This window comes from Neolamprologus brichardi, chromosome 3 (assembly GCF_056152115.1).
Source record: "Neolamprologus brichardi isolate AB-2024 chromosome 3, ASM5615211v1, whole genome shotgun sequence".
Classification (NCBI taxonomy): Eukaryota; Metazoa; Chordata; class Actinopteri; order Cichliformes; family Cichlidae; genus Neolamprologus; species Neolamprologus brichardi.
This window is the reverse complement of record NC_142106.1, coordinates 56,401,441-56,424,031: the sequence shown is the minus strand read 5'-3', so window position 1 is coordinate 56,424,031 and position 22,591 is coordinate 56,401,441. Positions and strand designations below refer to the sequence as shown.

General features: G+C 46.3%; 1 protein-coding gene and 1 pseudogene across 2 annotated transcripts in view; both read right to left on the bottom strand.

Moving 5' to 3' along the window:
- The window catches only part of LOC148105932 (NACHT, LRR and PYD domains-containing protein 3-like), a 129,045-nt gene that overhangs the window by 55,838 nt on the left and 50,616 nt on the right, over positions 1-22,591 (bottom strand). The gene's annotated exons all lie outside the window — the stretch shown is intronic.
- Positions 7,457-22,591, bottom strand: part of LOC148105934 (focadhesin-like) — a 28,374-nt pseudogene continuing 13,239 nt past the window's right edge. The window contains exons 18-42 of the transcript XR_015718609.1: positions 22,394-22,582; positions 21,925-22,046; positions 21,732-21,824; positions 20,005-20,093; positions 18,883-18,924; positions 18,683-18,791; positions 18,479-18,595; positions 17,479-17,717; positions 17,313-17,402; positions 16,931-17,078; positions 16,348-16,467; positions 16,149-16,271; positions 15,967-16,044; positions 14,144-14,215; positions 13,929-14,029; positions 13,750-13,830; positions 13,550-13,678; positions 13,360-13,475; positions 12,751-13,005; positions 10,790-10,879; positions 9,947-10,124; positions 9,732-9,829; positions 9,251-9,502; positions 9,085-9,160; positions 7,457-7,668 (exon numbers count right to left, since the gene is read on the bottom strand). The product of XR_015718609.1 is annotated as a focadhesin-like (transcript). The remainder of the gene's footprint in view (positions 7,669-9,084; positions 9,161-9,250; positions 9,503-9,731; positions 9,830-9,946; positions 10,125-10,789; positions 10,880-12,750; positions 13,006-13,359; positions 13,476-13,549; positions 13,679-13,749; positions 13,831-13,928; positions 14,030-14,143; positions 14,216-15,966; positions 16,045-16,148; positions 16,272-16,347; positions 16,468-16,930; positions 17,079-17,312; positions 17,403-17,478; positions 17,718-18,478; positions 18,596-18,682; positions 18,792-18,882; positions 18,925-20,004; positions 20,094-21,731; positions 21,825-21,924; positions 22,047-22,393; positions 22,583-22,591) is intronic.

Here is a 22,591-nt window from a genome sequence, read left to right as displayed (position 1 = left end):
TCCACTCTTTCCACTCTGACTGCTGTGTTTGTGGAAACACTCCAACACACACCGCTTCACATACCAACATAGAAATGTGTGTGAAAAAGAGCTGAGCTGATATTAAACATGAGGATTTATTCAAAAATACAGAGTCAGCAACAACATCTAGACACATATTACCTCTCAGCAGCAGAAGAACAGCCTTTAAAGTTTATATCAAAATTCTTCGACCAGTTGCTCTTTAAGGAAACACAGCTGGGTTCAGGTCCAGGTTCTGGATTAGTTTCAGGGTGATGTCCAGCTGAGCCTGGTACGCCCCACAGCTCTGGGCTTTAAAACAACACACACAGAGGTATGAGTGTGAATAATGATGGAGCAGTGATGTGAGTGCTGAGCTGTGACATGGAGAAGAGTCATGGACAGTTAGAGATGGTCATCTCACCTCTGAGTTTTGGTCTGGCTCTCATGTTCCCCACACAGAGTGCTTTTAGAGGGAGGGACTCCCTCCTCTCTGTCCTCACACTGATCCATGCTGCTCAATTCACATCAGCTCACACACACTTTCTACCTTCACCTGCAGAGGAAACACAAATCAGCCCAGCAGACACACTGACTGACCCACTCAGCACCCACTGATTAATTCAGACACGTTTTAATCCCCAAAAGTTGATTCTGTTCATCTGGATGTTTTCAGTGGGAGAAACGTTTCATGACTCATCCAGGTGACTCCTTCAGTCTCAGCTGACTGCAGGTTTCCAACCTTATAAACAGGACATTTGCACAATAGCTGGGAGGTCATGGCCATTGTTCAACAACCACTGATCAATGGACATGAGTCCCATTCACAGAGAGTTGGGGAATGTCTGCAATCACAGCATTACCTAACCCTTACCTGGATGATTGAGCATCAAGACACTTTTTAATATTTTACTAATTTCTGAAGCTTTTTACCAACTTTGTTCAAATTGGTCTGCTGTCATTTTATTGTTGACAAAAAGAGATTTTGAGTTTGACTGTTGACGTTTCCATGTGGGACTGTTGCTGCAGCACCAGGATGTTACTACAGAATACACTTTATATTGTGAGCACTTGGATGTTAGTCCAGTGGTCCTAAACTGACACACCTGCACCTGGATTCATTCTGACCAGATTTTAGCCCAACAGTGTTTCATACTTAATACATCAGACACGAACTCTGCAGCTGTCATTGTGTGCAGTGTGTGTGCAGCAGGACACCGTGTCCTATGAGTGTTATACTACAATAAACAGAGCCTGAATTATTGAGCAAAAACAGCCAGTTTACTAACTCTGCAGAATTTATGAACTAACATCAGCGCATTCACCTTCAACCCACGAATGAATATCACCAGTTAAACTGAAAAAGGAAAATAACCTGCATACAAATACAACAGCAGACTATAGCGAATGAGCAGAGAAATGCATTTTATAGATGAAGTGTTGGCAGCGACTTCGGAAAAGCAACAAGGACACCCCTGTCTCACTGTCAGCAGTTAATCAACATCCACCTATGGGCTCAAATTGGGGTCATAAATATTTTGTACCTGTAAATCAGGATATGTATATGTAAAAAAAATTGTGTGTGGACTTAGCCAAGAAATACGTGTGAAACTCTGCACTCAAGTTTCAAGTTACAAGTACAAATTTTGACCCTATTTTTCTTCCTTTCATTTGATTGGTCAATGTCATGTTAGGTGCCCTAACTTTCAGCAGCTGTTGAAAGGATAAAGTTGTAGTATATCAGTGGTTAGAAATACCATTATTACTTTAGGTCACTAGGTTTAGTACTTTAGTTTAACACAAAGTCAGGGCTGACCCGGGCACATTGCTGTGAGTCACAGTGCGCAGCATAAAGGTCCTTTCACATCGGACACAGCATGTGCTGCTAATGCTAACTGCTAACTAATCACGTAAACCTGTGACACAAAAATCACAAAACTCGGACAACCACAGACTGTTTTCCTTCCTAGTGATGAAGGAAAACGCTGGGCTGGCATGAAAAGGGGCATTTATTCCCTTCAAGGACCCGAAGCTTCATAAAGCAGCCCTCCAATAGCCAAACCCACCTGTTCTCTGATTGGATTGTTAAATTTGTGATTGACATGACATTGGCCAATCAGATGTAAGGAAGAAAAATAGGGACGTACTAGTAACTTGAAACTTGAGTGCAGAGTTTCACACGTATTTCTTGGTTAAGTACAAATCCTGATTTACAAGTACAAAATATTTATGACCACAATTTGAGCCCATACATCCACAGACTGATGGAGGCAGGAGAAGCTGCCTACAGTCATCAGTCAGTGGATCCACAGTAACATCGACTCTGAGTTCAGCTGCTGATCATCAACTAACTGTTTCTGTCTCATTCCCAGACTCTGATCTCACATAAAACGAAGCAGATTTATGCTGAAACTAAGCTGCACACAGCTGATGTTAGCCAGGAAAACAGTACAGACTGCTAACGTTACCTTAACATGGAGACGATCAACTGCGCCACAACATTCACGAAAGCGAAAGTAAAAGCGACGGAAGGAAACGATCAGAGAGGCGTTTGAGGGACGTTCAGAGTCAGGAACCTCAGAAACGGATCAGGCTGGAGTTTAATTCTGTTTTCATCTTTAGAAACATCTGGAAATAGTTATAAAAATGCTGCGTAATAAAGAAAAATAGTGTAGATTAGTTTGAGTTGTGTTTAGCTGAGCTGTGTCTTTAATCAAAGCTAAACTGAAGAGTTCATTTTGTGGAGGAGCAGCAAGACTTTCAGTGTTACTCTCAGGAGAAAGCCTCCCAAATGTCTGTTGTCTTAATAGTGGAATTATCTGGAAAATGAACCAGTTCTTATAAGCTGCTTTTCTATATGAGCAGTCAAAGCATTTTATACAGCGTGCTTCATTCACACAAGCACTTCTTTTTCTAACAATGACACTATGATGGATGCATCGGAGAGCAAGTCGGGGTTCCATGTCTTGCCCAAGGATACCGTGACGTGCAGACTGGAGCAGCCAGGGATCAAACCTCCAACCTTCCAGTTAGTAATTCTACCTGCTGAGCTACAGTCTGTACTTCCTGAACAACACACCCTCCTTTTGTTTCTTTATTTCCAGTAGCAACCAGGACCATAATGAACCCTGACTCAACAGACACTCAGGATCCACCTGCCCAGTAAGTCACCCACTAACTGTAACTATCAGAGCCCTGACCTTCTGCAGAGACGAGTCACACTAAACACAGCAAGTGTCCCTGCTCTCAGATACAAAACCTGCCTTTAAAAGTTCAGAGTAATGAAATCAGCAGTTCTGATTCTAGAATCTGTAGTCTCACACACTTGTTCACTTTTGTTGTTTTGGTTCAGAGCTGCAGAGTAAACCGGTGGTGTGTGTGCAGCTCTTCTTCTGGAACGTCCTGGACCTCCTCCGGTACGCACCGCAGGTTTTATAAGAACGCAGCTGCGTTTGAACCCAATAATGTAGTTTTACAGTGATGCACAAACACATCGGCTTTTCAAACTTCAACTTTACTTTGATAAATCGTTTTAAAAGCACACAGGATGCAGAGCTTTAAGAAGCTTTTAGTTCCTTACAGTTGAACAGCACTCCCTGGACCTGACCTCTCAGCACTAATGCAGTTATTTTACTAATGTGTCAAACTATCTACATTTTTAAACCATGACGTCTTACTTTCCCTCTAAGCAGATACCCAGGGCAGGGACCCTCCCCCTAAACAGCCAGTTTACATTCCAGTGTAGGATCCACTGATATCAGGTCGCAGTGGAAATATTTTTGGTTATTTCTGTGAAAAAGAAACCACTTTGTGACATGTTGATCCATGATGTTTGATTTGTCTGCTAGATGGAAAATATGAAGTTGGTGATGTCTGAAAGGGACACGCCGTAGTTCATGAACAATAAGAGTAGTTATTGATAAAGTTATAACTGCACATACGCAAGAAAGGAGAAAACAAATACTTATTTCATTTAATAATAATCGAAAAATTAAGTACATTTAAAAAAAAAAACAGGGCAACCAAGCATATCTGACTGGAGCTTTAATGAGTTTTCATTATTTACACCAGCGGTCCCCAACCTTTTTGGCACCACAGACCGGCCTTTAAGGTGTTGCAGATAAACACAACAAAATGAAACCAGTACCGAAGATTTATTCATAACACAGGAAAAAAACCAGAGTAACAATAAAAACCCTGAAACCCACAAATGTCACAGCGGAGCCTCAAACGACTCAGGCACCGGCCCGTGACCCGGGCGTTGGTGTTCTGGTTCATGGTGATCACCATAACACCAGGCCTGAGGAGGGAGCGTATTTACACACACACATGATACTAATATTAACAATGATGATGTGTGTATCAGTCACACACATGGCTATGAACGTGCACACACACTCACATCGAAATATTTGAAGTGCAAACATCCACATTTGTTCCAGTGTTGTGGACAGACTGACTGTTCTGAAGGCAGAACTTCAACAATGTCTCTAATGATAATAATAATGATAATAATAATAATAATAATAATAATAATAATAATGATAATAATAATAATAATAATAAAAATGATAATAATGATTATAATAATAATAATAAAAATGATAATAATGATTATAATAATAATAATAATAATAATAAAAATGATAATAATGATTATATTAATAATAATAATAATAATAAAAATAATAATAATGATAATAATAATAATAATAAAAATAATAATAATAATAATAATAAAAATGATAATAATAATGATAATTATGCTGTAAGCAGAAGTGCTGGAGGAACGTTGTGTATATCAGCGACACACAGGCCAATAACACTGTGATAGTGAATGAAGTGAAAGCACAGCAAGTGAAGCGTTTGTTCCCCTTTTTGTTTCTCTCTCAGCTGCCACCATCTATCAGGCGCTGCCTTATGTTGAGCAAACGGCCTCCCAGTCGTGTCCACTCAACTCAACAACAGCTCCAAACAGCCGCCTGCCCGTGGTGCTGGCGCTCTACCTGCCTGTCCTCACTCTTGGTAAGACGGAGAACAACCCTTTGTGACATTACAGTCACCTGATGGACGTGCTGCACAGGAGCACGTTTGTTTGAGTCCAAGCTCCTCCTTTACATGTATGGTCACTGCAGTCGTCTTCAGTCAGCCACTACTTTCATTAGCTTTGGTTGTTTCAGCTTCTGCGTGCAGCCACGTTAAAGTTTGTCTCGATAAATCAGACTCACTTTTGGTGGGCATTGATCTGATTCTGTCCATATTTACACACAACTTCCCTGTGCAAATGATACTTAAAATGACTGAAAGCTCTGATACCAGTGAGGTTTTCTGAGTAATTATGTGGATTAAACTTAATAAAAGCTGTAAGATAGATTAAACTATACATTTCATACTTGCAGCATAGGCCACTGCAACGTTGCAGAGACAGTTTTACTTTTTTCTTTAGATACTGCATAATCGTTACAGAAGTAAGAAATATGTTACCATTTTTTTAACATGAGCTCACTCTTGTGGTCCTCAGTCGCTCGTCCTCGTATGTTAAACATGCTGGTTGGATGAGGGTTAATGAGACGGTTAGTCGTGCCGTTGTGAGGCTGATGTACAGCAAACACATTTAGACGAGAACCTTAACTGAGACAAAAAGATGTTAGACACAAAGGTCGGTCGCTTCACTAACACGACCTAAATCCAGCTGAACTAGAACAGACTGAAGGAAAAGAACACAAAACGTTCTCAGGTTCTCCTGATTTGTTACTGTTGGGAAAACTACGAGTGCCAGTTTCCTGAGGAAGACTAGGACGATGAAGAACAGTTACAGGCCTCACTGTCATATCATCATAGTTGGTGTCCGAGCTTTCTGACCAGGTCTGTGGTGACAACACTGAGGAGGGTCTTCTATCTGGGGATGTTAAATTGGTGTCGTGAATGAAGTTACTGTGTAACTGTAGTGTAACTGTAGTGTAACTGTGGTGTAACTGTAGTGTAACTGTAGTGTAACTGTAGTGTAAATGTAGTGTAACTGTAGTGTAAATGTAGTGTAACTGTAGTGTAACTGTGGTGTAACTGTGTGACTGTGTAACTGTAGTGTAACTGTGGTGTAACTGTGTGACTGTGTAACTGTAGTGTGACTGTGTAACTGTAGTGTGACTGTGACTGTAGTGTGACTGTAGTGTGACTGTAGTGTAACTGTGGTGTAACTGTGTGACTGTAGTGTGACTGTGTAACTGCAGTGTGACTGTGACTGTTGTGTAACTGTAGTGTGACTGTAGTGTAACTGTGGTGTAACTGTAGTGTGACTGTGTAACTGTAGTGTGACTGTGACTGTAGTGTAACTGTGGTGTAACTGTAGTGTGACTGTGTAACTGTAGTGTGACTGTGACTGTAGTGTAACTGTAGTGTAACTGTAGTGTAACTGTAGCGTGACTGTAGTGTGACTGTGTAACTGTAGTGTAACTGTAGTGTGACTGTAGTGTAACTGTAGTGTGACTGTGACTGTAGTGTAACTGTGGTGTAACTGTAGTGTAACTGTAGTGTAACTGTAGTGTAACTGTAGTGTGACTGTGTAACTGTAGTGTGACTGTGACTGTAGTGTGACTGTAGTGTAACTGTAGTGTAACTGTGGTGTAACTGTGGTGTAACTGTAGTGTAACTGTAGTGTGACTGTGTAACTGTAGTGTGACTGTGACTGTAGTGTGACTGTAGTGTAACTGTAGTGTAACTGTAGTGTAACTGTAGTGTAACTGTGGTGTAACTGTAGTGTGACTGTGTAACTGTAGTGTGACTGTAGTGTGACTGTAGTGTGACTGTAGTGTGACTGTAGTGTGACTGTAGTGTAACTGTGGTGTAACTGTGGTGTAACTGTGGTGTAACTGTGGTGTGACTGTAGTGTGACTGTGACTGTAGTGTGACTGTAGTGTGACTGTAGTGTGACTGTAGTGTGACTGTGTAACTGTAGTGTAACTGTAGTGTAACTGTGGTGTAACTGTGGTGTAACTGTAGTGTGACTGTGTAACTGTAGTGTGACTATGACTGTAGTGTAACTGTAGTGTAAATGTAGTGTAACTGTGGTGTAACTGTGTGACTGTGTAACTGTAGTGTGACTGTGTAACTGTAGCGTGACTGTGACTGTAGTGTGACTGTAGTGTGACTGTAGTGTGACTGTATAACTGTAGTGTGACTGTGTAACTGTAGTGTGACTGTAGTGTGACTGTGTGACTGTAGTGTAACTGTAGTGTAACTGTAGTGTGACTGTGTAACTGTGATGTAAAACACTGTTTGGTTTTCAGGAGCCTCGCTCACAGTCGGGCAGCTGCTGAAGGAGAGGCACCACCACCTGGAGAAGTGGAACAGGAAGAGGAAGTAACATGAAGTCACAGCTCGTTGGAGTTACGGATGAAGTCGAATTTAACGATCTGCTGTAAAGAGAGAAAAGGATGTTCTAGACCCAAAATGATTTCTGTTGCACTTTTATTGACAGCACAGATTCCTACAGTGCAGTTACTGTCTAACATTAAACAGCAGCTCAGACCAGCAGCCGTGTGTGTCTTTGTGTACGAGCAGCAACGCCTGAGCAGGACGCCGAGGCTCCTCTGGGCTACCAGCCGTACGCTCTGGTCCACACGGCTTTCTTCTTGAACTCTGCAGAGGACCTGAGTGCCAACAGAGCAGCTGAAAGGAACCACAGGAGAGATCAGAGAGATCAGAGAAATCAGATGGCTGCTCTGAAGACCAGGTCATTTTTTCAGCATATCCTGCCTGTATGAACACTGATGTTTGAGTAAACCTCTCTTAAAATACCACCTGCTCTTTCCACACCTTCTTTTCCAACAGTGCTGTCAGCTGAGTGTCAATAAACATGGTGCTTTAGTTCTCATGTAAAGACTGCCACAGATGAGGGCTGTTAGCAGAATGTGAAGCTCATTTGGCCAAAAACAATTACTGTGGTAACAAACATCACTGCAGCTGTTTATATAGAGCTGAATCACAACAGTCCCCTCTATGGTAACTTGATATTGTGAGATAACCTGCAACAGTGCAGAGAAACTAACAGTCCAACGACCCTGTCTGAGGGACGTGGTGAGGGTGGAGCTCCGACACAACCAGGTTCACGGAGGCCATGATTGGTTGGACTGTTGTGTCTCTGTGATCACTGACAGAAATATTTCCTGCATGTGTCTGAGCTGAAATTCAGGCTTCTAACCTGAATACACACATCTGCATCCACAGCAGTGCGATGTAAGCACAGAAAGCCGTGCGTGGATGAGTATAAACCGCTCAGAGAAGAACAGTGCTGCATAAGAACCAGTCCATGAAACACACGATGCATTTCACAAGGAGACCCGAACATACAGGCTTTACCACGAAGGTTTAGCTTCTGGGGCAAAACCAGTAAAGAAGAAACCACAGCTGGTGGTGTACTGGTCACTTTAGTGAAACCTATGAAAATACACTATTGCCAAACGTGTTCGCTCGTCTAGCTTCACACACGTGCACTTCTCTGACTTTCCATCCTGAATACATATGATTTAGTTTGCAACTATAACAGCTTCAGCAGGTCAGGTTGATGTTGGATCAGGTCTGGCTGAGTCCTCGCTCCAACTCATCCCACAGAGGTCAAGTTCTTCCACACAAACCCGTTCACTGTGCTTTGTGCGCTGCAGTACAGTCGGGCTGGACGCACGAAGCTGTGTAAAATACCACACCACAATCGCCCTCTCCTCCAAGCTTTAATGTAATGTAATTTAATTTAATGATGTAAGCAGCACAAACACCTGCTCGGGCTTATACACCTGTGGCCACCAGTGACTGAACACCTGCATTCAGTGGTTTGGAGAGGGGAGTACTTTTGGCTTTATAGTGACGTTTTTACCTCGAGGATGTAAGAACCTGACAAAACTCAGGCCAGGTCTTAATTCCAATGAGACCTGCACAAGGATCGTAATAATAATAATCTATATCTAATTAAACTGTTTAGATGTGATTTCATGAAGTAGTTTATGGAGACAACAGTCTGTGTACTGCTGTGGTTCAAACAGAGTGAAATATTATGAAATGTGTAAGTAGGAAAAAGGCTGCTTTGCTCACCTCTGGCTGTGCTGACCGTTGATGCTGACACGCTCTGGTCAGGAGCTTCCATGATGCTGAGAAGCCAGTCTATGAACTGAGACACACACACGGGGTCATCCCTTCTGCACGTTTACAACGAGTGACATTTGAGCTAAAGGTCAAAGTTCACAGCACAAACACTGACCTTGGGCGTTTGGCTGCTCCAGGGCTCCTTGTCCAGGAGCCGAGGGAGGCTGTGGGACATCGCTAACAGGCACCGGGACAGGGCGCCGTCCACCGACGACTCCTCGCCATGTAGACCGTGTGTTAGAGCCTGAGGCTTGGGGTCTGGCTGCCATGGAAACCACTGGACCCGGATGCCAAAGAGGAGTGGCATGATGTGGTCACTCCAGGAAACTACTGCAGCAGCAAAGAGCTGGAACAGGAAGTCGGTGGCCTGCAGAGCACACTCAGTTAGAAACACACGACACAGAATCTGCTTCCACCAACTCAGATACACAGAAGAAGCAAACAGCAGCAAGCTTTGCTCTACTGCTGATGCTCGAGAGCAGCCTCGCTGTAGTTAACACGGCACCGTCATGGTGGACCAGCATTTAGCTAAGCTCAGCTGCTGGGAGGAAGAGGAGGATGTGTGGGAGTCACATGGCGGTCACTCAGAAAAATACCGATCTGGTGTCTCCACGCTGGACGTCTGTTACGCCGTAGGCAACATTTCGGATATGTCCCATCAGCTCCAGGAGCCACTCCACCCGTCTGGAGATGCCTGTGACAAAGATGCTGACTAAATGAAAACCATCATGGTAAAACACACAGGTGTCAGTCGTCTGTTAGATCAGGAGAGATCCACTTTCCACGCAGTAGGAACGCCTTCCTGTCTCACCTGTGTTGATGCTGGTTGCCAGGCGACACTGGTAAAACGTCTGCAGGAGGAGCCACCCCACTCTGCGGCTCGGCCAACCACGGAGGACCCCAGCAATGACATCATTAAGACTAAGGAGGGGCACTCGTCCCTGAGAGGTCAGGTAGGCTAAGACGAAGCAGGTCTTCTCCATTTGAGTCTAAACAGAACGCAGAGATGTTAAAGCCACAGCGCACGCTGAGCTTCAACGAACCGTCACAGACTGAATGACAGGCGTGACGTGATCACCGCACGTGTGCTGAAAGGAAGCCAGCAGAGGATCAACAACGAGGGTCAGCAGCAGCTGAGAGGGCTTCAAACTACACACCTGTCACCATTTCATGTTTAGTTATCCTGTCTTCCTTCTCTCACCCCAACCAATCACAGCAGAGGCCCCGCCCCTCCCTGAGCCTGGTTCTGCTGGAGGTTTCTTCCTGTTAAAAGGGAGTTTTTCCTTCCCACTGTCACCAAAGTGCTGCTCATAAAACTGATTCACTGAAAGCTTTTAACTTAAATCACTATATGGTTACATTTGGTCAAACTGAACGTTTACTTAAAGTGCTCCTTTTAGAAATACACACTTGTGTAGTGGGCCCCCTGCTGGGCATCAGGAAGAATGCAGGTTTTACTGTCCACACACTGACAGCTATAACTAATAAAGCAATATGAGCTACAGGTCACTGGAATTACTTCCATTTCCACTATGAGACCAACAACATGTCTTTGAACCTGTAAACCAAACGTACTTCTGCCCACGCTTCAGCACATGGAAACAGTGGACGTGGTCCCTCTGTTCATTTTCTGCTGGTGTTATTAACACTGTACCTCAGAGACTTTCATGATCCTCTCAATCTCTGTGTCAGACATCTCAGACAGACACTTGGCCACGCCCACATACAGATCCACTTCATCATCCTGAAATAAATGTACAAGAAATCAAACACAAACATAAAAATTGTTATTTTTTAGTTAAAATGTGTCATTTAAACACCTTTGAACCTGTGTTCATGTGTTAAAGAGGCAAAGCTCGATGCCAGCAGGGCCCAGCAGCAGCACGAATAAAAGGCTTTAACTGTTAGACTGCTCCACACAAAGGTTTCAAAACAGACAAAGACAGCAGGTTGAAGGAGATCAGCTGATTTCACAGAAAGGTGAACAGAGCACGGCTAACAGGTTCAGCTATTAGCAGCTGTTAAACTCAGGGAGCCAATGGTAGGCGACACACACCAGCGCACATATCATCAACTAAATGATTCCAGCCGTTCAAAAGCTGAAATGTAGCATCAAGTACCATGAAACACGAGCACTGTGCTGTTCTTCAGACTGATGAGGTTAATGATGCCACAGGTTCAGAAACATGCTGCTCAACGTAAAGACGACAGAGGATTTGGACAAAGGCTAAAATGAGTCTAACTGCCCGTGATCCTCACACAACTTTAGCTGTTTGACTGTTTTCCTGTTTCTGTTATTTATGCTGGTCGAGATCACGCTGGTCGAGATCACGTGACGACCTGTATGAACAAAGGTCAAAGGAGGTCTCGAGTGGCAGAAACAGCGACAGCTGTGTCACAGAAATCACTGTTAGCCAGAGCGAGCAGACGTGCTAGCTACAGCTGCATCATGGTCCAGAGGTCATGTGACCATGGTCCAGAGGTCATGTGACCATGGTCCAGAGGTCATGTGACCATGGTCCAGAGGTCATGTGACCATGGTCCAGAGGTCGTCTTCTACGGGCAGAATCAGCTTTAAATGGACTGCAGCAAACTGTAAACACGTCTCTGACCAGGTGCATCAAACGTGACATTCTTCCTCATGAAGAGGAGGAGGAGCAGACCCTGCATCTCTGAAGGTATGAAGGTCGTTAGTGTCTTTGGAACCGGCACACACATCTGTCTTACTACAGCCAGACTTCATCGTTACAAAGACCTGCGTCTCACCTTTCTCCAGCTGAAAACATCTGGCCTATTAAGCAGCTGTTGTCCTACATCAGACAACCTGCTCTTCAAGCAGTGCCACAGTTAGTCTGCACACACAGACTGTTGTCAGAGGAAATGCTCTGATCAGCTCCTGTCTGCACTTCATTTACTCAGTTTATCCAGCTGACATGTCCTGTGTGTTCTGCTATGGATGTAATCAGGCCAATGACTGCATTCTGTTTTTATGTTTGCAAACTTCATATTGTCCTAATAAACCCAGACAGCCATCCCACCAAAACATGTACAAATGTCTGCATGTTTCACTGAAGCACCCAGTTTGTATCCATGAGTTCGACGTCTTTAACTTTTGAGTTTGACAACATCAAACGAACACTAACAGGAACCTGCTGCACATCCTGTCTTTGCACTTATTATAAACCTGACTGGCATTTCTATCAGGCCTCCTCGTCCAACATCCATCAAGATAATTACGTATTACTTAATTACTGAAAGAGCAGAACTGTTACTGTAACTGTTCCAGTTACCACTGTTGTTATTATGATGCTGTGTTTGGTCCCTGCCCGTCGAGGTGTTCTTACAGCTGAGCTAACGATGGGCTGAAGCTGCTGTGGTGATGAGAAGAGCTCATTTCCAGCCGAGCTCCGGTGACTGAAGCTCTGCACACCTACAGCAGCATCGGTCACAGCTTCTTGCTTTGAATAAAATGGGTTTATGCTCCTGTTCGTGTCTCTGGGTGGATGGGAACATCAGAGGATATCACGATCCCCGAGCGTAAAACCAGGGACAGAGCCACGCATCAAAGAAAAAGCTTCTACGTGTCAGTGATAACAGTCAGCAGCTACACTGCACCTGGATTCGGTCGGGCAGGAAGGTGAAGATCTTCTCCGTGGCAGAGCAGAGGATGGTCCAGCAGCTGCTAGAGGGGTTTGGGAGGGCCATGGCCTGAGCCAGGCCCCGCAGCACAGAGCGACACAGGGACGCGCGCTGGGGTCGGAGGTCAAACTGCTGCACCCCCAAACTCTCCACATACACCTGCAGCTTGTCCTCAGTCACGTGCTTCATCCACGAGCCCAGAGTCTCATAGAGGTGGGCCCGGGTCTGGTACTGGGGGAGACAGACAGCCAGTAAGGATCTCTGAAGCCTTCATCATTGTACTGGACTCAGCACGTCTCCTACAGCAGAGACAGACTGGATGTGTGTCGTGGTTAAAGAGCATCTGTTCAGCTTTAGAAGCCAAACGCTGATTATTCAGACATTTCTTCAGCTGCTGTACGACTGAGAAACAGCTGAGCTCAGAGGTGAGGCAGTAGATGCTCCTGTTTCTGTTAAGAACACCTAAAGAAACCTGTTCAAATATAAGCTGGATATCAAGAAACAACAGATTAAAGTGGACCAGCCTATAAACCTGATGGAGACTGAATATCAGCTGTCACAGCGCTAATACCCAACTGAACTTACACTGAGACTGTGGACCAGGGGAGGCGACAACCAGGAGCCCAAAAACAGAGCAGCGCTGTGGGAGGACTGGGTCTGACAGGCTGCCAGGACAACACACTGATGCTGCACATCCTCTCCTACAAAACACAACAACAACATCGACTGAACAGGATCTGTGGCTTCACGGACAGCACTGAGCGACAACTCTTACCAAAGCTCATCCTCATTAAAGGAGAAAGAGCGGCGCTCCAGTTGATGGGCGGATACTGGAAAGAGGCGCCGACTGACGCCAAAGCGGTGAGAGCGGTCTTAACCAGGCCTGGATGGGAGGACTGAGGACCTGCGCCCAGAGAGAGACGATGTTACAGAGTTACAGCTTCAAACACAACGACCTCTGTAGATGTCACAAACCTTTTTGTCCAGCTTCTGTGACGAACTCCGTCGTGGATCTGACGACACTTTTCTCTGAGAGGTAACTGAAATCTGGAGGAACTGGGAGTTGGATCAAAGTAGTTAGTGCCCAGTAGATCATTTTAAAGTGTTACTAACGCTGCATCCAGCTCTGCTCCGCCCACTGACTCCTGTGTTACCTGCTGTGTGACTGTGACTGCTGGACATGTGGGCCAGGTGCAAATGTCCCAGCAAACAGGCTGTTGGACTGCAAACCGATGGCTCCAGAGAACGTGATGATCTGCAACCAAAGAGCCGACAAGTGGCTGAAACAGACGCTCTGAGGAGCGAGCAGAGGGGAGAGTATCGTGTGTAGTAATCAGAGTAAAGTAATATGTGATAAGTAAACTCTTACCTGTGTGACGGCCCGAATAACTTCATTCAGCCTGTTCTGCTGCTTGGACACGAGCTCCATCTCGCTCTTCAGCTGCATCAGAGGAGAATCAGCATCACTGTCGCTAACTTCAGCTGCACTTTTTTCTCCTCTCCTTCTTCCCCTTATCTTCCCTGCTTAACCTCTTGTGTCCTTGTCTTGTCTCATGTGCATTACTTTTCCCTCGAACAGTCTCTCACTTTCGTTCTCTAAAACCTAAAGAGAATTATGGATTTGATCAACTGGTCTCTGAATGCTATTGACACCCTCTTCTCAACGAGAAGTCTGGGCTCGGGAGAGCCCGAGTGCCCTGGAGGGACTTTCCCTGCCGGATACACGATGGACGGGTGGCAGACATGGAGGCTCGTGTGCCTGGCGGGACTGTCGATCGAGGACGCTGAAGATATCTACCTATTCGGAACCATGATAACGGGGTTCTTGCTGATTGGAGCTGGCATGGCCCTGACTTATCGGAGAATTGAGAGAGCGGAACCGGCTGTTCAAACCCCCCCAAGGCTGCCCGCTGGAATCGAAGCGATGGGACGAGGCGCGACCTCTCACAACGAACGCAGCATGGTTAACACCTCGGAGACGCTTACAGCTGCTGTGAAGACTCAAAACAACACCATTGAGCGTATGGTGGGATACATCAGAGAGGGCCCTGCTCAAAATGAGACCCTTGAGCGAAAGTTGGATCACATCACAGAACGGGTCACTGCAGTTGTGAGGTCTCACAATCAAAAGAATGACAACACCACGGATCAGAAGTTTGATACCATCATGGGGAGGCTCACGGCTCTCCAACGGGAGATCGAGAGACCAGCGTCCGAGTGTTAATGAATCAGCTTTAAATTCTCCTGTGCTGCTCGTATAACAGAAAAATCTACGAATTCAACATGTGGAAACCACGGCGCCAGCTGTGGGCCCAAGGCTGGTGCAACAACAACAACTCCCTGATGATGACTGTGTGATGACTATTCTTCCCATCCCAAGCCCACCTGGGTTGGTTGGCAGACTGTTTACTTAGATAGAGCGGAGGACACTGTCTCAGCTGAACTCTGGACACGCACACACATACACTTAAACTGATAAGCACGCACTCATCCCCCTCCCTCTCCAAACGCCTTCGATGCTTGTTTCCTGTGGGGGAAGACGGCGGGTCTGGGTGTCGCGCTGGAATGGTAGCGCTGTGCAGGAGGACTGCTGTGTTTCCTTCGGATTACTCCTCACCCCCTACCCAACCCTGTGGTCACGTGCTCCAATGTTGTACTGTGGACATTTATTTGCTTTTTTGTGCAGAGGAGTTTTTTTGTTTCCTGTTCTCATGCTGTCCTCCCATAGGTGCCCAGCATGAGTAGAGGTCTCTTTTTTTCCTCTTGTACTTTCCTATTGTTGTGTACTTTTTCAGTGTTTTCTCTGTAACGCTGCCGATCTCCGACTGTATCCCCATGTGATGTCTTTGTTATGTGTGTAAGTCGGGGGGGGGGGGGTCCCATTCCTCTGCATATGGCCAATAAAGCATTCATTCATTCATTCATTCATTCATTCATGCAACTAAAGGTGTGTTTGCATCTCTTTATGAACACGGGGACGCTTCACATGGCTGCACAGAAGACACAGATCTGCATCCATCACATCTTTTTAAATACTGGGTTTGCCAGTGTGTTCCTATGGTAACCATGGTGATTCCTCAAACCTTACAGGGTCACATGAGCTCGATCATCTATGGCTCCACATGCTTGAAACCACAAAGACGTCCTCAGAAACACAACAGCAGGTGATAACATGAAGCTGCAGCGTCTTACCTGAACGAGGTAACTCTCTGATCCCACCAACGCCACCAGCCCGTTGACAGCAGCCAGCCGCTGCATGGTGGGACAGCCCTGTAACACAAAGGTCAGCGCTGGGACCCCAAACATCCTTTCACGTGATTGGACATCGTTTACATGAACATTTAGGCTGACATGTAGAAAGTGAGGTTTTGTACCTCAGCCAGTAAGATTTTGATCCAGGCTGCGAGCAGGTGAGGGTGGATGTGCTCTGCTTTGCCGTGGCCGCACACCGACAGCCCGTGGACCGCTAACCCCAGAGCCAGGGAGAAGCCCGGGGTCTGGGGACACAGGGTCATCAATGAAACCACAAAGAGCTGCTGGAGCCAGAATGACCCCATCAGCTCTCCTACTGACCTGCTGGCTCTCCTCAGTCAGGCTGCGCAGCGTGTCCGTGACCTCCTCGGCCTTGGCGGCGTCAATAAGACCTGCGCTGAACGCTGAGACGCTCACACACGCCACAGAGTACGCCAACACCTGCACACACACATGTGAAGGTCAGTGAAAACTTTATACGGCACAGTTTTCAACCTTCACCCCACACTGGCCGTGCAACGTCTCCACCTTGGACAGTAGACAAAGCTTATCTGTGTTACACACTTTTTATTTGCTCTACAAGGTCACGACGACACGTTTTCACAGCTTATAGAAGACGAATCTGTTCCAATCGTACGGTAAACATCATAAGATACACCATTTTAGTGCTTCGAGGTCATAGGTCAAAGTTCACACATCAGCATCAGGCTCAAAGCTTTAGCTCTTGTTTCATGTTCATGTAGCAGAAACTGTCTTTAGTAGATAATTCATCAAAACGACTATTTCAGCTTCTTCTGTCACAAACGTGTCTGAGCAGAGTTACAATCACAGACTTGTTCCTGCGTCAGAGACTTCAGGACCTCGGCTCTGGCGTCAGTGCGAGTCGTGTGCAGGGCTGCTGTACCTCCTGCACCATGCGTCCTCGTCCACTGCAGTCTTGCAGGTTGGCCAGCAGCTTGTCGAGTGTCAGGCTGACACGGACATGTCGACTCCTCTGTCCGCTGCTGCAGAAGGCAGACAGCACTAGACCCAGACCCAGTATACAGCCAGTGCTGAGGAAAGAAGGCGAGAACATGGAAGAGCACATTTAATATGCTAACCCCTGTTTCACTGTTGAATATTAACTCCTAACAAGCTTCCAGATGTGTCTGTTGAAAAAGAGTAAATGTGCCAAACGAGCTCTTTTATTGAGCAGCAGAAATGCAGCCTTGGTAACGGCTGAATCTTCCAGCTTCCTACCAACCATGTGATGTCAGTTTGCTCTCTGCAAACACGAGAGGACGTACTTGTATTCCAGGTTGGGGTTGAAAGAGGAACTTTCCAGAGCATCCAGAGGGCCGAAGAGGAGATCAGCATCCTTCTGAGCAGACTCATCACTGACAGAGGACACAGGCAGTCAGTAAGCGTTACGCTGTTGGTTCACATCAGAATCTCCTCCTGCAGACTCTGTACCTGAGGCGCTGGTGCAGCAGGGTGGACAGCACCATGCCGAGACCGAGCCCGGAGTGGAACTGGACGGCCTGGGAGTCGTCTGCGGTGGGGGAGCCCGGGAGGCCGGCCCGCAGTGCCGACAGGATGTGGGTCAGACCGTCCCGCTGCCGCACCACGAGCACGGAGACGAGCAGCGACAGGGCGAGGCTCGCACAGGAGCGCGCTATGGTGCTCGCTGTGTTCTCACCCGAGTAGGAGCGCTGAGGAGGCAGCACAGGGTGAAAGTAATCAATGCAAGAAAGCAACTTTATATTCACAACAACTGTGCAGCCAACAGCAACATGTGTTAGAGAGCAAAGACTCGCTGAGCTGTGAGAACCACGTTTACTGGAATATTGATGCTAATACACTCCAGCTGGTTTACGTGTCGATGCAGCGATGTTTCAGGCTTGTTTTGCTTCTTTTTGTGAGAAAGTCATCAAAATAAAGTTGTTTTTGGTTCACTGCATGCTTGGGATAAAGTGCAGCTTCAAACATCTCTGAAGCCATGGGGATGCATTAGTGCCGCTAGCACGTCTGCACGTCTGGAAAGGCACCGAGTGCTGAAAGTGTTAGCACAGGTGCTAAAGACAGTCAGCGGCTCCCCTCACTCACACTGATGAACACTTTCAGAGCTCAGAGTGATAAAAGCTGCTCCACACTAACAAATCCAACAGTGTTAATCTGACACACACGCTGGTGTTGCAGCTACAGCAGCCACATCAGCGTCTCTGAACCACAGCAGCCAGCAGGCTGCAGTTAACAGACGGACAATCACACGGAGCTCGTGTTTATTTACAATAACATGTGGTTTATGGGGCAGGTGAATCACTGCATGTTTACTTTTGAGGGTCAGTAAAGTGTTCATAGTGTGAGGCTCAGAAACAGCTGATTCTGTTTCATCACGTCACTGTCACGACTCTTAAAGAACTCGAATCATCTGCCAATCACGGTTTCTTATGTAAAAGCTGATGAAACTCACGTGTAGAAACCAGGGGAAAACTCGTCCTTTGGACTTGAAGCTGCTGCTGCTGATGCTGAGCAGGGTGTCCAGCACCATGGTCAACCAGCTTCCTGTGGCCACGAACTCTGGTCCAGCCTATCGAGTCCAACAGCACTGAGCTCAGCATCTCTATGATGATGAAACAGCAAACACACTGTGTAACAGGACCCTGCGGCGTCTCACCCCCAGGCTGCCGTCACCATCAGTGGGCAGGTTGCTCTCATACTTCGCCAGAACAGCGGCGAGGCCGCTCAGAGCCAAGATGGCGTTTCCCTGAACAACAGGACTGTCCCTGAAACGACCCACAGAAAGTCACAGCGCTCACATCAGGTTACTCTGCTCACCAAACGTTTCCTATGAAACAGAGCGAGCAGGGGACTCACTTTGTAGCAGCTTTGATGACATCTGCCAGCTGATCTCTGGCCCTGTGTCAGAAAAATAATAACAACACATTAAAAAGATGAAGAACGTGATGAAGATGGTGACCAGTGTCTGTTAAAGCAGTGATGCACATCAGCACTTTAGTCTATTTACAACCGTAATACAAAAACATCAGGACGGCGTCTCACATGTAAATGAAACAGGATGATTTACAGATTAAATGTAATCACATGTTTAAACTGAGAAAAACTAACATTTTAGGGGAAACTAAGTCTGGAGAACGTAAGTTTGATGGTGTAGCGCTGAGACAGACGCCGTAGCATCTTTGTAACAGTCTGTAAATGTCTTCGACTGGACCTTGGGACAGGAATGTCCTCCTGTTCTTGTCTGAGGAGCTAAAATCCTGGATCAAAGTCCTGGGTCTTCTTTGGTGGATTGTTTGCTTCCTCCATGCTTTCTAAATAAGTCTCCGCTCCAATTCATCCCACAGATGTTCTGCTGGGTCAAAGTCAGGACTCTTTGTAGGCCAGTCAGGTTCTTCCTGTGCACACGTTCATGTTGGGAGCAGGAAATCGTCCCAAATGTCTTGGTATTTGGAAGTATTAAGAATTCCTCTCAGCAGAACTAAGTAGCTGAGCCCAACCTCTAAAAACAGCCCCACTATCATCCCTCCACCACCAAAGTCAGACGAGTATCAGTCTCCTGATAACTGCTGAACCAGACTCCTCCATCGGACTGCGAGACGCAGAAGCGTGAACACGACATTTTCCAACGATGCTTGTTCCGATCACGACAGCGTCCAGGAACTTCCTGAGCTCCTGACAGCGAGCCACAGACTTTATACACCTGTGACTGACAGGCCTGAAAACCATGATTCACTTTCTTCATGGTCAGGAGGGAGAGCAGGTCGTCTACTGGTCAGGAGGTTGCTGGTTCACAACCAGTTATTTTGGCTACATAGTGCAGGTGTTACCACAAAGTGTTGATGTAAAGTTTGGTCCACACAGCAGGGAAACACACACACTACAGTCATTACAGTAAGATTAGAGACCTTGTACAAAAGCACTACCATTTATATACACACAGTCTACACATATACAAGCAAGTATGAGTGTGGTTCTCACCACAGCCAGGCACAGTGATGCTTGTACTGCAGCTCCTGTGGATCCTCTTTGCCTTGTTTCTGGAGCATCTCTAACTCAGCACGTCGACCCTGCCAACAGAAACCAAACCCTGAGAGGCCTTTACTGTAAGATCAGAGGCCTCAGAGGCCTTTACTGTAAGATCAGAGGCCTCTGAGGCCTTTACTGTAAGATCAGAGGCCTCTGAGGCCTTTACTGTAACATCAGAGGCCTCTGAGGCCTTTACTGTAAGATCGGAGGTCTTTACTGTAAGATCAGAGGTCTCTGAGGTCTTTACTGTAAGATCAGAGGCCTTTACTGTAAGATCAGAGGTCTTTACTGTAAGATCAGAGGTCTCTGAGGTCTTTACTGTAAGATCAGAGGCCTTTACTGTAAGATCAGAGGTCTCTGAGGTCTTTACTGTAAGATCAGAGGTCTTTACTGTAAGATCAGAGGTCTCTGAGGTCTTTACTGTAAGATCAGAGGTCTTTACTGTAAGATCAGAGGCCTCTGAGACCTTTACTGTAAGATCAGAGGCCTCTGAGGCCTTTACTGTAAGATCAGAGGCCTTTACTGTAAGATCAGAGGCCTCTGAGACCTTTACTGTAAGATCAGAGGCCTCTGAGGCCTTTACTGTAAGATCAGAGGTCTTTACTGTAAGATCAGAGGTCTCTGAGGTCTTTACTGTAAGATCAGAGGTCTTTACTGTAAGATCAGAGGTCTCTGAGGTCTTTACTGTAAGATCAGAGGCCTTTACTGTAAGATCAGAGGTCTTTACTGTAAGATCAGAGGTCTCTGAGGTCTTTACTGTAAGATCAGAGGTCTCTGAGGCCTTTACTGTAAGATCGGAGGTCTCTGAGGCCTTTACTGTAAGATCAGAGACCTTTACTGTAAGATCAGAGGCCTCTGAGGCCTTTACTGTAAGATCAGAGGCCTCTGAGGCCTTTACTGTAAGATCAGAGGCCTTTACTGTAAGATCAGAGGCCTTTACTGTAAGATCAGAGGCCTCTGAGGTCTTTACTGTAAGGTCAGAGGCCTTTACTGTAAGATCAGAGGCCTCTGAGGTCTTTACTGTAAGGTCAGAGGTCTCTGAGGCCTTTACTGTAAGATCAGAGGCCTCTGAGGCCTTTACTGTAAGGTCAGAGGTCTCTGAGGCCTTTACTGTAAGGTCAGAGGCCTCTGAGGTCTTTACTGTAAGATCAGAGGCCTCTGAGGTCTTTACTGTAAGGTCAGAGGTCTCTGAGGCCTTTACTGTAAGGTCAGAGGCCTCTGAGGCCTTTACTGTAAGATCAGAGGCCTTTACTGTAAGATCAGAGGCCTTTACTGTAAGATCAGAGGCCTTTACTGTAAGATCAGAGGCCTCTGAGGCCTTTACTGTAAGATCAGAGGTCTCTGAGACCTTTACTGTAAGATCAGAGGTCTCTGAGGCCTTTACTGTAAGATCAGAGGCCTCTGAGGCCTTTACTGTAAGATCAGAGGCCTTTACTGTAAGATCAGAGGTCTCTGAGGCCTGTGGAGGACAGACTGGCTGACATTTGTGTTGTGTAGGTTCCAGTTAGGCTGCACATCACCCAGTATGTCTTACTGTGTCCTGGTGCCACATGGAAAGGGCAGAACTACCAGCTGGTGAAGTCACGCTTCACGATGTGCATTTTAGTCGCTGAATTCTTTGTCCACACCATTTATTTCTATGAAGCACTCAGTGCTGCTTCTGTAACACCTGCACAAACCTCCATAACGGCGTAGAAAGCTCGGCTCATGAAGCCCCTCCAGGCCTGTGGCAGGAGGAGGGCACGGTGCCACTCAGAGGGCTGGATGTTGACCTGTGCACCAAAACACAGAAGAAGGAAACAGTTCCTCTTTCAAGCTCTGCGTGCACGACAAAGAACAAGAGAGAAAGCAATGGAAGAAGACAACACGTACTTCATGAACGAGGGCTGTCAGCGTCTGCTGGTAACTGCGGCTGCGGCTGACGAGGAAGCGGCTGATGGGTCTCCCAGCACGATCGGTCTGCACAGACAGACTGTACGACAGAAGCAGCCCAGCTGCACCACAGACAGAGAGGCTGAGTTATAATGGTGCTTCCAACAGTGACGTGTTGGTACAGACACACTGTTTGAAATCTCCACCATGTCCTGGCTTTATGAGAACCAAACAGATTAAATCTGCAGAATATCTTCATCTTCCAAACCTCTCCTCAGAAAGACGTCCCTTCCTGTAGCTCCACATATTCTCTCTTCCTCACCAATTTAAGAAACACAACTTTGATATGCTGACTGACAGATTTTACAGAGTTTAAAGGCAAAGCAGCAACATGTTCATAGTGACGTTCAACGACACCACACAGTCGATATCACTGACACCAACTAAATGAGAGGTGTCACTGGGTCACCTGCCAGTCCTGGCTTCAGCCCAGGCTGCTTGTTTTTCTCGTAGGTCTTGAGCATGAACGACGGGATCCCTGCCACCGTTTTACCCTGGTCTGAGCGGAGGTTACCCCCCCTCAGGGCTGAGAAGTAGATTCCCCGCGGCATCTGACTCATCTCCTGCCTCACCAGTGACGTCAAGAAGAGCTCGAAGGCTGGAAACA